The following is a 15360-nucleotide window of genomic DNA, read 5'->3' as shown; positions in this document are numbered from 1 at the left end:
CTCTGTTGATTTTGATGCAAAAGGCTAACAGTGCTACTTCTCCAGATGTTTGGCCAAATTATGTTGCAAAATTAAGGCGCTGTCAGGGGTTCAGGAGCAGAGACACAGGAGGGGGAGCAAATGGAGAGTGAGGAGGAGGAATCCGAGTGGGGTGGAGGCAGTGACAGTGGCCAGAGTCATTCCACGAGCCTCTCCAGCGAATCGGAAGATTCACAGAAGGGAGCGCCGATGGCCAGGGCAAGGGGGGCTCCAGGGGGAAAACCCCAGGAGGAAGGGGCCAGCAGGGACTCCCTGAGCAGCAGTTGGAAATCAGGACCAGCTTCCCCACCAGAGCGCAGTAGGGAGGGGGAGTCCCAGAAATCGGGACCAGTGTTCTCACCACCAGAGGAGATGAGTCAGGTTTGACCACGCCCACATCGGAGAGCGGGGAAACGGTCAGGAGGAAGGTTACCCGCTGGGCGCGCGCGCCAAGTTCAAATGTACAGGCGAGCGGCACAGCAGGGAGCCCGGATAGGGAGCCAGGTCCTAAAGCCCGCCGGAAGGAAGGGCAAGACTCAGGGGGGTCAGCATCAGAAGAGTCCAGGAAGGAGGAAACCCCAGGGGGCAGAAGGACCCAGAGGAGGAAGGAACAGCGCAGGAGGTGGAGCCGGGCTAGGATCTTGAACTGGTGCGGAAGGGATAGTGACTCAGAGGGGACTTCGCCGATCTAGAGTCAAGACGTAGGGCTGCGCGCTCTGGGGTTTGAAATGGAAACTAAACTTCAATAAAGACTTTTGTACATTACATCAACCGGGCGTTGGTCCTCTGTGAGCTGGGACCTAGAGGCAGTCCTGACAGGCGCGCATTGCAAACACCACTTGAAACACCCAGAATGAACGACTGCACATTCCTTTAATGTGCAAATGTCGTTTGAAACTCTGTGAAAAAGAATTACCTTGTGTTTTAAACTGGTAAAATTCATCAACCTATATCATATTTTCAATCAATGCCTTAAAAATCCACAGCAGATCAGAGTCGCAGTTGTCTTACTGATCATGCAGAATCGGCTATGTAAGTTGTCTGTTCTGCATCTGGACAAAGCAATGCTAGGCATAAGGCTGCAAGTACGAATTAAGAAAAAAGAAGCAAAACCTTTATTCAGAGAAAATAGTGCGCAAAAAGTTGAATATTCAGAAAACTTGCATCTGGCATTAAACTCTTGTTGATAGGAACAAAAAAATAAGTGTGTGAGGTGCTCTGTCTTTGAAAAACAAAAAAAATTAAAACTTTGCCTAAAAACAGCAGCCACACTCATTGTCAGTGCTTCCCAAAAGTCAGCAACTGGTTCGTAGGTGCTGTTGCTTTACTTTATTTTGATTTTACATGCAGCACATTCCTGCATAGATTTGCTGTCTGTTTCCTAGCAACTCCACCTGCTGTCTTGTCTAGTAGGTTAAACAAATATGTAAGATTTTTCATAGTAATATACAGAAGCCAGCTATCCCCCTTTCTTTGCCTCGTTTAACCCAAAGACTGAAATGCACATTTATTTATTTCCTGTGCAGAATATTTTCTTCTCCTTTATGTATCCTCGCGCTCCCTGGACCACACAAAAAACCTGCTCTCAATTACCTTGGAGGAGCCACTTGCCCACAAGCAGGCCCCTCATGACTACATGACCTGTAGAGCAAGGGTGTTGGCCTTGGTCTTCAGCCATAGACTTGACACCCTCAGTCTCCCTGGTGGGAAAGAAAGCATACTGCTCAACTGCCCCGTTTTAAGTGGGACATCCCAGATTGACAAAGTCATTGTCACAGTCCGATTCACAGGCGATCAAAGTCCCGGCTGGGGACGTCAGGACCGGGGGCAAGATGGTTGAGTGGGAGCAGGAACAGGAGTCCAGAAGCCAGGAATCAGGAAGCCAAGAGTCTGAGGGTCAGAGAGCCGGGAGTCAAGAAGCCAAGGGTCCGAGGGTCAGGAAGTAAGGGGTCAAGGAACCAAACGCAGCAAGGCAGGGAATGTGTCGCTGTGGCAAAGAGCCAAAGGGAAAATGCTGACTTTACATCCCTTCCTGGCTCTTGCCACCAGGTGCTGTAAGTTACCAATCGGCCTCACCTGTGTGGCCGCGCCTTGCCTCTTCAAAACAAACTTAGGAAGGCAGAGGCCTATTGGTCACAGGGCCTGGCTCCTGCATGCACACCTGACAGTCATCTTGGCTTCTGTTCCCAATCCCGGGTGTCCCATTTTGCCTCCCATGCTCTGGCCACACCAGACCATGGGGCCCAAAGACAGGTGTTTTACCATCCTGCCCTGTGGAGTGAGTCAGCTGGCTAACGCCACAGCATGGGACTGAAAAATGGGCTGGCCGGCGCAGCTTCTCCCAAGGCTGGTGCAGGCTTAGGCTGTGGAGAAGGAGGAGGAGCAGAGGCTGCAGATGAAGGTACGAGGAGGGAAGTAGAGAGGTGGGGGCTCTGAGTAAGCAAGGGGGCGAGGGAAGGGGGTGGTGATGGAGCGAGCAACAGGGGCAGCGGGGTGGTGGTAACTTGATTTTTTTCTCCCCAAATGTTGGGTGGTATGGGAAAGTGCCCACACCACTAGGAAATTTCTGTGTACCCCTAAGCTTGAATGACCTGCTTGTTGATAAGCTGCTCACATATGGCTGGCTGCATGTCCCAAGGGCATCTGTTTCAAGACCCAAAACTGCATGTAATTACAGTGGTACCTCGGGTCACAGACGCTTCAGGTTACAGACTCCGCTAACCCAGATATAGTACCTCGGGTTAAGAACTTTGCTTCAGGATGAGAATAGAAATCGTGCGGTGGCGGCGCGGCGATAGCGGGAGGCCCCATTAGCTAAAGTGGTACCTAAGGTTAAGAACAGTTTCAGGTTAAGAACGGACCTCCAGAACGAATTAAGTTCTTAACCAGAGGTACCACTGTATCCACCCTCAGTCCTGTGCACTATCAAGTTCTAGAGGACATGGACTAGGAAATCACTTAGTTATGCTCAGCCAAATTATGGCAGAGAAAGGAATGGATCCATTCTACCCTGCCTAAGGCCATGGAAGAGATCTTACAATTACTTCTAGGCATGTGAAAAAAAGACCTTGCTTGCTTGTTTGTGGAAGCTTAACTAGGAATATGTGAATTGGGGGCCCTTCAGGAAGCCGACTAGCCAACGTTGCTACAACGGAGAATAGGAGAAGCCAAAGACAGAACAGGAAATTACCTTGTATTTTCTAAAAGCCACAAAAAGATCTAGGCTTTTAGAAGGAGCTCGAAGTATAAACATGGCAACCTGAATTCTTTTCGGTTGAGGTTGCCTGGGCAACCAGAAAATTAAAATGAAGGCTGTACAGTATATATGTATTGATTTTACTGCGTCCCAACTGAAATGTCATTTTACTTTGAGCAACTGCACAAGTATATTGGAACTAAAATACTTTGGTCAAAAATACGAACTTAAAACAACACCCCTCACTCTTTTGACCTTGATAATAGCAGTCTTCAATCACAAAGATAAGATTATAGCAACAATAAATAATAACTGGCTGTCACTGCACTCATTTTGTACCATACACCTTTTCGAGATACCATCAGATGGATGATTTTGATTACAGTGTTTAGGATGACAGCCAAGATGGGGGAAACTGTATTTTAAAATTAATATGTGTATATTTTGAAGGGACAAAAAGCTATACGGGGATTTCTCTTTGTTATCATCATTACATAGTGAAGATGCATTGTATAACTGTTAACATTTAATATTATTGTTGTTGAGGACATTTATAGATCAATAACTATTCCCTGGATTACTTAGAAACAGAACAATCTTTAAAATATAAAATAATTATGACTAACAAACAACAAGATAGCAAAAATAAAATAAAATCTTGACATCAAAACCAGCATAAATAGTTCAGAGCCTGGATTAACCTGTACTAGACTAAAGTTCTGGAGAAAAATTTGACACCTTTGGAAATAGATGGGTTTCAGAAAGAGACAGAGTTAAATGTTGTTAAAAAGGTAAAATACCTAGGGGTAAACTTGTCTGCCAAAAATTTGAATCTATTTAAAGATAATTATGAAAAATGCTGGTCAGAAATTAAGAAAGATTTAGAGATTTGGTCAAGATTGAAACTTTCCTTGATGGGTCAAATTGCAGCTATAAAGATGAATGTATTGCCGAAGATGTTATTTTTGTTTCAGACCCTACAGATCGTGGACAGAGTGGAGTGTTTTGGGAAGTGGCAGAAAGATATTTCTAGGTTTGTCTGGCAGGGCAAAAAGCCCCGAATAAAATTTAAAATACTAACGGATGCAAAAGAGAGAGGGGGGTTTGCCCTGCCAGATTTAAGGTTATATTATGAAGCTGCGGCTTTCTGCTGGATGAAAGATTGGTTACTCCTTGAGAACACTGATGTCCTAGATCTGGAAGGGCACGATAACGCTTTTGGTTGGCATGCATATTTGTGGTACGACAAGGTAAAGGTTTACAAAATGTTCAAAAACCATATTGTCAGGAAAGCTATATTTATGGTCTGGACAAAATACAAAGACTTACTAGAAGGTAAGACCCCGAGGTGGTTATCACCAGCGGAGGCCAAGGTTCGAAAAAGACCCAATATGGAGGTCGGATGGCCGAAATATTGGGAAATAATAGAAAAAACTTGAGATAATTGGAGGCTGCAGAGCTTTGAAAAACTAAAGAATAGGGTGCAAGACTGGTTTCATTATGCCCAAATTCAAGAGGTTTTTAAGTTGGACAAAAAAATAGGATTCCAGGTGGAAAAATCGAAATTAGAGACAGAACTGTTAGAACCTAAGACCAAGGTACTCTCGAGAATGTATAACTTGCTGCTTAAATGGAACACCCAGGATGAGATAGTCAAATCAGCCATGATAAAATGGGCTCAGGATATTGGGTACAACATTATGTTTGAAGACTGGGAAAGGTTATGGACCACTGGAATGAAATTCACGGCATGTAATGCCCTGAAGGAGAATATTATGAAAATGATATATAGGTGGTACATGACCCCAGTCAAACTTTCAAAAATATATCATTGGTCTGATAATAAATGTTGGAAATGTAAGGAGGCTGAAGGGACATTCTTTCACCTTTGGTGAACTTGTCCAAAAGTGAAGGCCTTCTGGGAAATGATCTACAATGAGTTAAAAAAGCTGTTTAGGTACACCTTTCCTAAGAAACCAGAGGCCTTCCTCCTGGGCATTGTGGACCAAAAGGTGTTAAAGAAGGATAGAACACTTTTTATGTATGCAACTACAGCAGCAAGAATACTCATTGCAAAATATTGGAAGATACAAGATCTTCCCATGCTGGAAGAGTGGCAGACGCAGTTGATGGACTATATGGAACTGGCTGAAATGACTGGCAGAATCCGAGATTTGGGAGAAGAGGCAATGGAAGAGGACTGGAAGAAATTCGAGGACTATTTACAAAAACATTATAAGTTGTATGAATGTTAAGAATCTGCATGATTTGGAAATTTTAGCTCCTGCAACTAGATTGGGAAAACAGAAAATTAAGTTATAAGCAAGAAAAAGTTGAAATTTAAAGTTATTTTATGTATTATTTTAAGGTATAAATACTTGACAAAAGGTACTTTAAATTTAGAAGTAAAATATTTTGAAAGATATAAATAAGACACGAAACAAGGTAATAATTTGCTGATATGTTAGCAACATAAAAATGCATTTTGAAAGTTGGATTGTTTTTCTTTTTTCTTTTTTCTGGTTTGTTTTTCTTTTCTTTTCTGTAAACTGAAAATGTAATAAAAATTTTATTAAAACAAAAATGGATTAACCTGTACTAGGCTACAACAGCTCACCTTTATTTTAATTTTAATATTTAATATTATCAACCATATAATCCTTGCTAAAGAAATGCAGAACTATCTGTTTTGCAGTTATACCAGGGTGGTTTACCTTATCTATTCTTATTCTATGCTTATGGGCTGGCACAGTGAGGTCAGGTTCCATCCATACCCTCCAAAATTTCTCTAATGAAGGATAGTACAGAAATTAATCACCACCATCAACATAATCATCTTAGGATCCCCCTAAACTCTCTCAATAAGCAATTCTTTATCCAGAGCACCAAAGAGGAGGAATAAGCTGGAGAGAATTGTTTAATTTCACCTGGTCATCATGAAATAGCAAGCTACTCCCAAATAAAAAAGAAACAGGAGTTTTAGTTTGCTGCTGTGCTACACCATTAGCCGCAAGTGTCTTGGAAACCGACACAAAACACATTGCATCATTTTGTCTTTGGGATCGTGTACCCATGGCCTTTTTGAGATAAAAATGTTGCATGAGGAAATGTTCTTTGGCAGCTAGTCTACATTGCAGCAATACAGTGCATTAAAATCTCAAGCAATTGCTGTGGTGCTCATTCGGCTCAAATATTTCCAGGAAAATAGGCATGTTGTAAAGAGAATTCACAGAACAGTTATTAATGCAATTAAAAGCCTGGAGCCGAATGCCAAAATTATTGTCATTATTACAGCATGGATAATTTGGAGGTCACAAACATCAAGAAGAAACAGAAGTAACATAGCACAGTCCGAGTAAGATGAAATGCATTACAGTGGTACCTCGGGTTAAGAACTTAATTCGTTCTGGAGGTCCGTTCTTAACCTGAAACTGTTCTTAACCTGAGGTACCACTTTAGCTAATGGGGCCTCCTGCTGCTGCCACGCCACCATGGTGTGATTTCTGTTCTCATCCTGAAGCAAAGTTCTTAACCAGAGGTACTATTTCTGGGTTAGCGGAGTCTGTAACCTGAAGCATCTGTAACCCGAGGTACCACTGTAATTAGAAAGATGGCTGTCAGGAAAACCTTGATGAATCTCAGTCCTTCTATAGTACACAGCTGTAAAAACCAACTTGTCATGTGTGTAGAGGGAGGAAAGCTAGGACATAATATTTATCCTCCTTTCTCATTCCAGACTAACCAGCATTAAGTGAATAAGACTTGAGTAGGCAACTTCAAATTTATAACTGCTGATCCACCGAACACCCTCCTATTAAGAGCAATCTCACTGATCTGAATGAAGCATGTTTCCTAGAATGTATGCTTAGGACTTGAATTAAAAATTAAAACAGGAGTTTTAAGTTCATTTTCCTGGCTGCCCCTCCCCCCCAAACTCTGGCTACATATTGCACGCATCATGCAAAACTAACCATGTGCAACCAAATTGTGTCCAAAGAGTTGGATTTGCCAACCAGGTGTTTTGGACTACATAAGGGCAAAACATTTCCCCCACGATTTGTATTTTTACCATTCTCCAATTAATGTGAAAATTATCCAAAGGGAAGAAAAAATTTAGATGAAATTATTATGGGTAGGGAACAGGTTTTCGTCACTCTTAGCTTACTTTGAGGTAGCTGTGGGGTGTTAATGAGAAGGAGGAGGAGGAGGAGGAGGAGGAGGAGGAGTTTGGATTTGATATCCCGCCTTTCACTCCCTTTTAATGAGTCTCAAAGTGGCTAACATTCTCCTTTCCCTTCCTCCCCCACAACAAACACTCTGTGAGGTGAGTGAGGCTGAGAGACTTCAATGAGTGCCCTTTCTTTCATTCTGTAAACTATGACACTGGTGCACTGGTGGTTTGCACACTGTAGCCTTTCTGGGTTCCCACATTTTAGGTAAAGCCCAAGGAAAGACACCAGGAGGTAACCCCTCCCGCGTCATGAGACATTTTCAGATTAGGAAGCAAAGGTAGCCGACAAAGCTTCAGAACACTGGATAAATGTTTCCTGAAAAGGAAAACATACACACAGCATTCTCGACCAACTCTCAAGCATAAAGTAGAGTAGGGCTGTCATACATCTGAAATGAAATGTGATGCTTTGTTGAAAAAAAGCTCAACAACTTTCAGGTCCTGGTTTTTACTTTTTGAAATGTGACAACCCTAACATAGAAGAAGAAACTTTTGAGAAATTGGAGAGCAGCTTTCATCACAATGGAGACATGACCCATATAGCAACTGTGGTCATCTTCGTCAACACAGCGTAGTGAATCAGTAAATGGACTTTCTGGTACAAATTTGATAGATTACGCCCTAGAGAGCACTGTGGCATGTAGTATCTCCATGGCATAGGGGAAATATTCTTTAATAATTCAGAAATTATTGGTACGATGACGAATTAGTCCCTTGATCACTAAAACCTTCCCCCATTATATTGCAAGTTGAAAGCAAAACAATGTTGCTTTATCCAATCATCAAGAAAAATATATTCTGCTAATAGTAAAAAAGAAAGAAAATTAAGTAATGCAATAATCAAGGAATACTGAAAAGCAAAACTTTTAAAAACATCATATTCTTTTAAAATAAGTGTATAAAAAGATTCTGGTAGGACTCCACACTAAACATATCTTTACAAGTTCCTTCAAAGCACAACTATTGATTTCAACTACTTCAGCCCCCCCCCCACTGTTATGCAAATAAATAAGATTATGTGGAGGAGATTATATTTGTTTATTGTACCCTGACACCCCCCACAAGTAAAGTTTTCAGAATTAGACTGAGAAGTAAGCTCCTCCAGTGGCGTAGCGTAGGTTTTCAGCACCCGGGGCAAGGCAAGTAATTTGCGCCCCCTAACCTGTGGATTTGCACCCCCTAACCCGTGGATTTGCGGCCCCTAACCCTAACCCCCAGATGTTGCGCCCGGTGCGGCCGGCCCCCCCTGCACCCCCCACGCTACGCCACAGGGGTGAGAGACTTAAGAGTAGAGGAATCAATATCTTGCCCCCCAAATGCCCTAATGGGGTTTGCAAAAGCCTCCTTCTCTCTAATTATCTCTGAGATAGTTATATTTTATGACTGAGAGAGGTTTCTCTGCTGGTGGAAATTTACACCTGGTGTGTGAGCTACTTTCTGGCTTTCGGAAGAGTCGGTCATTAAAGGGCTGAAGGCAGACCAAAAAGCATGCTCTAATTGTTTGAGCCAAAAAAGCTTTAAACAATCAAGGGAGTTCTGAGTGCTTAAGAATTTTTTAAATTATTATTTATAATTCTCTGTTTTCATGACGAAACTGTGCCTTGGAATCAAAAGTAATTTTGCCACTCCAGGCCTTCTCTGTGGAAAAGGAATGTGTTTTGATAAGAGATAACGCTGTCAAGATCTTAAGGTGGAGACGGGAGTTGTAATGACTTGTTAATAATATCAAGAACACACAGTATGGCAAATACATCGTTGGACAAATGTTTGACGTGCAAATAAAAGTGAGTAGAGCTGCGATTGATGAAATGGTGAATAAAAGCGGAGCAGAGAAGGATGAAATGGAAAGCGGAATCAAAGAGGACTCAGAGACCGGAGAACTTCTCCTCCTGGCCCCACCCTACCCTTTGCCTGCATCCCACAATAACTCTTGCTCTTGTCCTCATGGACCCAGCCTTTGCTGGCACAAACTCCCGCTCAGGCCCTCACTCTCCTCCCCCCACCTGACCCACCCTCCGCCTGCATAGTTTTTTAAAAAATAAATCTTTATTGAATGATTTTATGCCACAAAAAACAACACAACGACACTACCACCAAATACAATTAAGAAACAAAAATCACATACATCAATATTTAGTTTATTTGTTATTTACCGTCTTATTTCCTCCCAAACATTCCATACAAAAACACACATATGTGCCGACAGCCAGACACCCACACCCAAAATGATAATAATGAAAGTAAATATTTTTCCCCTTTTATCTTACAAAATCTTTTCTTCAGCTTTGACTTCCTGTCAAGTCCCTTTGCATATATTTTATCTTACAATCGAATGCACACAAAACAATAAACCTTTCTATATAAATTTTCCAATACGTTCTGAAAACATAATAAATCCTTAATTGTTATCCACCTCCTTTTAGTTCCTTTATCACTTGAATGCTAGCATGGAGTCAAAACTATTATTGAATTTTTGAACATATCTTCTATAACCATCCCATTTTTCCGCAGATTTTTGCTTTGAGTTTCCTCTGAGTTTGCTAGTCAATTGAGCCGTCTCCATTGCCTGCATAGTTTTGAGGAGGAGGAGCTTAAATATGTGAAAGTGTGAACAGGGGCATCCCGTTTGAAGCCCAAACAGGACAGGGAACACTTTTCTCCAAAAAGTGGACAATCATGTTTTTCTAGGGATAGACTAAGCTTGGATCCTAGAACAATAGGCAAGTAGGATCCTAGAATGCAACAACTTATTGGCTTGCAGGAAAAGACCAATCAGGCTCCAGGAGGAAGTTAGTCAGCCTATTAGGCTGGTAGGATCGTAGAATGCAACAACTGATTGGCCTCCGGGAAAAGACCAATCAGGCTCCAGGAAGGAAGCAGAATCAGCCAATCAGACGGGACTCATTGTGTAAATAATGTATATAAAAGCCTGAGGTTTGGGGGGCAATTCAATCACTGTTTTACAAGCTGCAATAAAGAGCATGAAATCACTACAGAACTCCGAGTATATTTCAGACATCAACCCTAGTTGCACCCTGATGTCTCAGGGCAGGTTGCAACAATTCAAAACACAACAATAAAAACAACTGCACCATTTTTAGTGCAGCTGTAGCATCCCAGCAGCACATCATGGCTTTACATCAAGCTGGTGTGTTGCTGGGATGCTACAGGTAGCAGGAACAGCTGTCTGTATCTTTTCTGAAGCATACGCATGCCGGCACATCAGAGTTAGGATCAGGCCACCAGTCTGCTTTGGAAAAAGGAGCAAAGCCTTCTTGCCCTCCTCATGTGTATACTCTCACTGACGTCAAAAGGATTATGAATCAACAAGGTAAGTGGGTTTGAGTTGAGAGAAATCTATTAGGCAGCAGAATAATCTCCCAGGGGAAGTGAGTATCTGCTCCATTGGTTGGAATGGGAAAAAATTAAGTAGCTGACAACACACCAGAAAGTGTCCTGCTGGCAGTAACCTTGCTCTAGAAACTGGGTAGGTCAGATGACCCATTGCTATAAAATTGCATTTCACATGAGCCAAAGCACACTAAAAATGATTGATTTCCAACATGTGTCACCCCCATTTCACCCTGCTTTCAGTGGTATATTGTAATGTCTTCCATTATCCCCATAATAACAAAGCCATCCATAAATCTTTCAGTGATGCCTTCCTAGTTATCTCCTGCTAAAATGCTCATCTCCACTCTAATTCAGAAAGGACACAGTGGTGCGTAACCATTGTGAGTTCCCTATTATGTGTTAACACACTTATCAGAGCTACGCTTCTCTTTTCTGTGGCTTTTGTATTTCTTTCCCCACTGGGTACATTAAAATATCTTCACAGCACCAGACCAAAGCATCCACCGTAATATCAGAAATTACATCAAATGTAATAATATTATCTAACCAGGTGACACACACTCCGATGTATTTTCTATTGTGTTAGTACAACAGGCTAAAAAGCCTACCAATCAATAAGAAGCTCTCAAGACGCAAACTGGTAATTTTATAAGAATACTGAGGATCAGATCACAACTTTTTGCAAACATCAAGGCATGAATTCATATTTGGATCCCATCCCCATACTGATTTTTTTGCAGCTAGGAGCAGGCAGTTATGCGCCATGTGCCCATAGAATCTGAGAAAACTGTCATAATTTAACGAAGAATTGTAAGCCACATCTCCCATTATTTTTTAGGTGTATGCCTAAAATGGTTTAAATATACACCACCAAAATTGTAAAGGGGTAAGGCAACAAGAAGTGTTTGCAAAATTATGTGTGGAAATGTAGGATTAAAAAGGTCAGCTCCTCCACGCATTCATTCAATGCATGGAGAGGAAACAGGTGTTACCCTGAACATGCAAAGGGTCAAACTGCAGGGTAAAAAGGTAAAGGGACCCCTGACCATTAAGTTCAGTCACGGACGACTCTGGGGTTGCGGCGCTCATCTCGCTTTATTGGCCGAGGGAGCCGGCATACAACTTCCGGGTCATATGGCCAGCATGACTAAGCCGCTTCTGGCGAACCAGAGCAGCGCACGGAAACGCGGTTTACCTTCCTGCTGGAGCGGTACCTATTTATCTACTTGCACTTTGACTTGCTTTCAAACTGCTAGGTTGGCAGGAGCAGGGACCTCACCCTGTCGCGGGGATTCGAACCGCCAACCTTCTGATCGGCAACTCCTAGGCTCTGTGGTTTAACCCACAGCGCCACCCGCGTTCCTTAAACTGCAGGGCCATGCATGCAAATCCCACCCTCCAGCTCCCCTGGCCGTGGGGGCTTTTCTTCAAACTGGGGACACTGGGGGCAGGATGTGCAGGCACACCTCTGCCCTTTTACATGTTCAGCCAAATGCTTGGACATTGGGGATGCTGTTAGATGCATGGCCATCAGATGTGGTCCTCCACCTGCTCCTTCTTCACACATCTGATGGAACACATGGCACTGAGCAATGAGCCAACAGGACTTGGGAGGTGCTTAGATGTACCTGTCGTCTTATATAATATATAAGGTGCACTTTTACAAAAGACTGTTCTAGATCAACAATTTTGAGGACATCTGGATTTAATCAGCTCTTGTTCTTCCAAATATTTAATTTACATGGTGGAAACAGCTTGCATCCTGCGTTTCTTATATTCTATTTTTATATTGATGGCTTTAAAATGCAGTGCTCACAATTATTTTGATAAGGAAGAATGTTCGACTATAACAGCAGTACTTGTGTTCCTACTTCCCAATCTTGCTAATCATCATTGAGGGAATTGCCAAAGGCTGGAGTGACACAAGAATGCAGAGCAGTTAACTTGTACCTTTTAGAAGACCTGAAAAACTGGTCAGCGGATTGAATCTGACATATCAACAGTAATTAAATGATATTTGCATTTTGTTGTCAAAGCATTTTTACTCCTCTCCACAACAACACGGATGTGAAGTTTATTTCTTTCCCAAATGAAAAGCAACATGGAAATGTCTTTTAAGGAAAGCGAAGTTTATCATCAGCTTAATTAAATAGTTTGAAAGGCCACCCTGTTGTTTCTGTAGCAGTGCAAACTATCCCACAACACTGTAAGGAATCTGATTATGTCGCTGAAACTGCAGAAAAGACTATATGTAATCAATACCCAATGAATCTAATGCACCTGAAATGTCTGCATGAAAATATAATGAAATCAATGAAGCACTGTGCTTTTGCCACCCCCCCCCCCCCAGTAAAAGTGTGCACAGTTAGCTTGGGAACTAAAAGGTAAAAGGTAAAGGACCCCCTGGATGGTTAAGTCCAGTCAAATGTGACTATGGGGTGCGGTAGTCATCTCGCTTGTCCACAGACAGCTTTCTGGATCATGGTGGCCAGCATGACTAAACCGCTTCTGGCGCAATGGAACACCATGACGGAAACCAGAGCACACGGAAATGCGGTTTACCTTCCTGCCACAGCGGTACCTATTTATCTACTTGCACTGGTGCGCTTTTGAACCACTAGGTTGGCAGGAGCTGAGACAGAGCAACGGGAGCTCACTCCATCGCACAGTTTCGAACTGTGAACCTTCTGACCGACAAGCCCAAGAGGCTCAGTGGTTTAGACCACAGTGCCACCTGCGTCATCCCTTTCTTGGGAACTAAACCTGCCCCCTGTTATCCCTGTTTTGGGGGCAATGGATGACTTTCAGCCCCATCAACTGTATTATACAGTGCAGCTTTCAACTTAGTGGGAATAAATGAAAAACAGCCCTTGTTATCGTCCTGGCTTTACATTCCTGGGGGTGTTTCCACAGCAGTGGCCTTCTTGGTAGTGGCGCCTGCCCTGTGGAACGCCCTCCCAGCAAATGTCAAGGCAATAAACAACTATTTTACTTTTAAAAGACAACTGAAGGCAGCCCTCTTTAGGGAAGTTTTTAAATGTCTAATACAGTATTGTTTTTAATATTCAGTTGGAAGCCGCCCAGAGTGGCTGGGGAAACCCAGCCAGATGGGCGGGGTATAAATAATAAATTATTATTATTATTATTAGCGCAGAGACATTACTTTTCCATATTTGGCTGGGAGTAGCATTAAGAGAGAGGTTCCACATGGCACTTACAGCAATGTATTGTAGTATTACCCAGCAATGCCCTTCCCCATGGCCACAATCATTTTATAATGTTCACACACAAGTTTTGTTTAACAAACAAAAGTCCCATTTAACATTAATTGAAAGTCTCCTGCTTTGTAGGCTTAGCCTGCTTTATTATCGCCTGTTGATCTGGGCTGATAAAAAGTATCTGATTAATAGCTTCTCCAAATTGCTGCAATGCCAGTTTCTCTTCCTGTAGGGGGTTGGTGGTGGAGGGGGTGCTTTAATTATGGAATTAGTCTCATTAAAAATAAAAGTGCTCTGTTTTGCTGCCTATAGCGGTGTTCTGCCATAAAAGTGGAAAAAAAATGGGAAGGCAGACATCTAGGACAGGGGTTAGCAAACTTTTTCAGCAGTCCACTGTCCCTCAGACCTTGTGGGGGGCCAGACTATATTTTGAAAAAGAAAAAATGATGAATGAATTCCTATGCCCCACAAATAACCCAGAGATGCATTTTAAATAAAAGGACACGTTCTACTCATGTAAAAACACACTGATTCCCGGACCGTCTTAAGGCCGGATTTAGAAGGCGATTGTGCCGGGCCTTTGTTTGTCTACCCATGATCTAGGATATGGAAAATGCTGAACCTAAACCTCCGCTGCTTTGCAGGCTATCTTCAGGAGAAGAAAAGGCCAAGGAGTAAACCCTACACAAATGAGGAGTGGAGTCGTTAAGATGGTTGGATGGGGCCTTTGTGTGACTCCTTCCAGCCACTCCTCCAACCAACCTGCTGCCGAACATATTGTTCTGATTTCCTTTGGACCACATCAGTAAGGCTGGGAGGCGGGGTCTTGCCAGAGGAGTGGTGGCTGATGCCTACTTGGAGTAGTTTGGCAGACAGCAGTATCACATTCATGTGGAGCCAGAGCCAATGACTGGCACAGCCATGCCCTGAGTTGTTGTAAGTAAGCATACCCTCCAACATTTCTCCAATGAAAATAGAGAAAAGTGGGATATTCCAGCATCAAATCAGAAACCGGGATGGCTTCTGTAAATCTGGGACCGTCCCTGTAAAATAAGGACACTTGGAGGGTCTGAGTAAGAAGGCAGGCAGGTGTGGGCTGGCTAAGAGGAGGCTAAGGTTGGTGAGTCAGTGCCCTAATGGACTAACCTCTGCTGCGTATCTGGAAATCTGGGTTGCCTTTAGTGACACTCACACTGGACCCCACTTATTTTCCTTCCCCATCCTGCTCCCTTAGCATAATCCACAGGCAGTTGTGGTGGCTTACCATGATATTGTCGAACGAAAAAATATATATATTTGGGATGTAAGAAAAGAAGTGAGCCTTCAAAAGCTGGCAATTCCAG

General features: G+C 42.8%; 1 long non-coding RNA gene across 1 annotated transcript in view; it reads right to left on the bottom strand.

Annotated features, from left to right (window-relative positions):
- LOC310844127 overlaps positions 1 to 14406 on the bottom strand; it is a 249647-nt gene extending 235241 nt beyond the window's left edge. The window contains exon 1 of the long non-coding RNA XR_014563963.1: positions 14382 to 14406. This is a non-coding gene — a long non-coding RNA (uncharacterized lncRNA). The remainder of the gene's footprint in view (positions 1 to 14381) is intronic.
- Between the last annotated feature and the right edge of the window lie 954 nt (positions 14407 to 15360).

This window comes from Podarcis gaigeae, assembly GCF_964106915.1.
Source record: "Podarcis gaigeae genome assembly, chromosome: 4".
In the NCBI taxonomy this organism is placed as follows: Eukaryota; Metazoa; Chordata; class Lepidosauria; order Squamata; family Lacertidae; genus Podarcis; species Podarcis gaigeae.
Note: the sequence above shows the minus strand (reverse complement) of the source record. Positions and strands in the feature narration are given on the sequence as shown.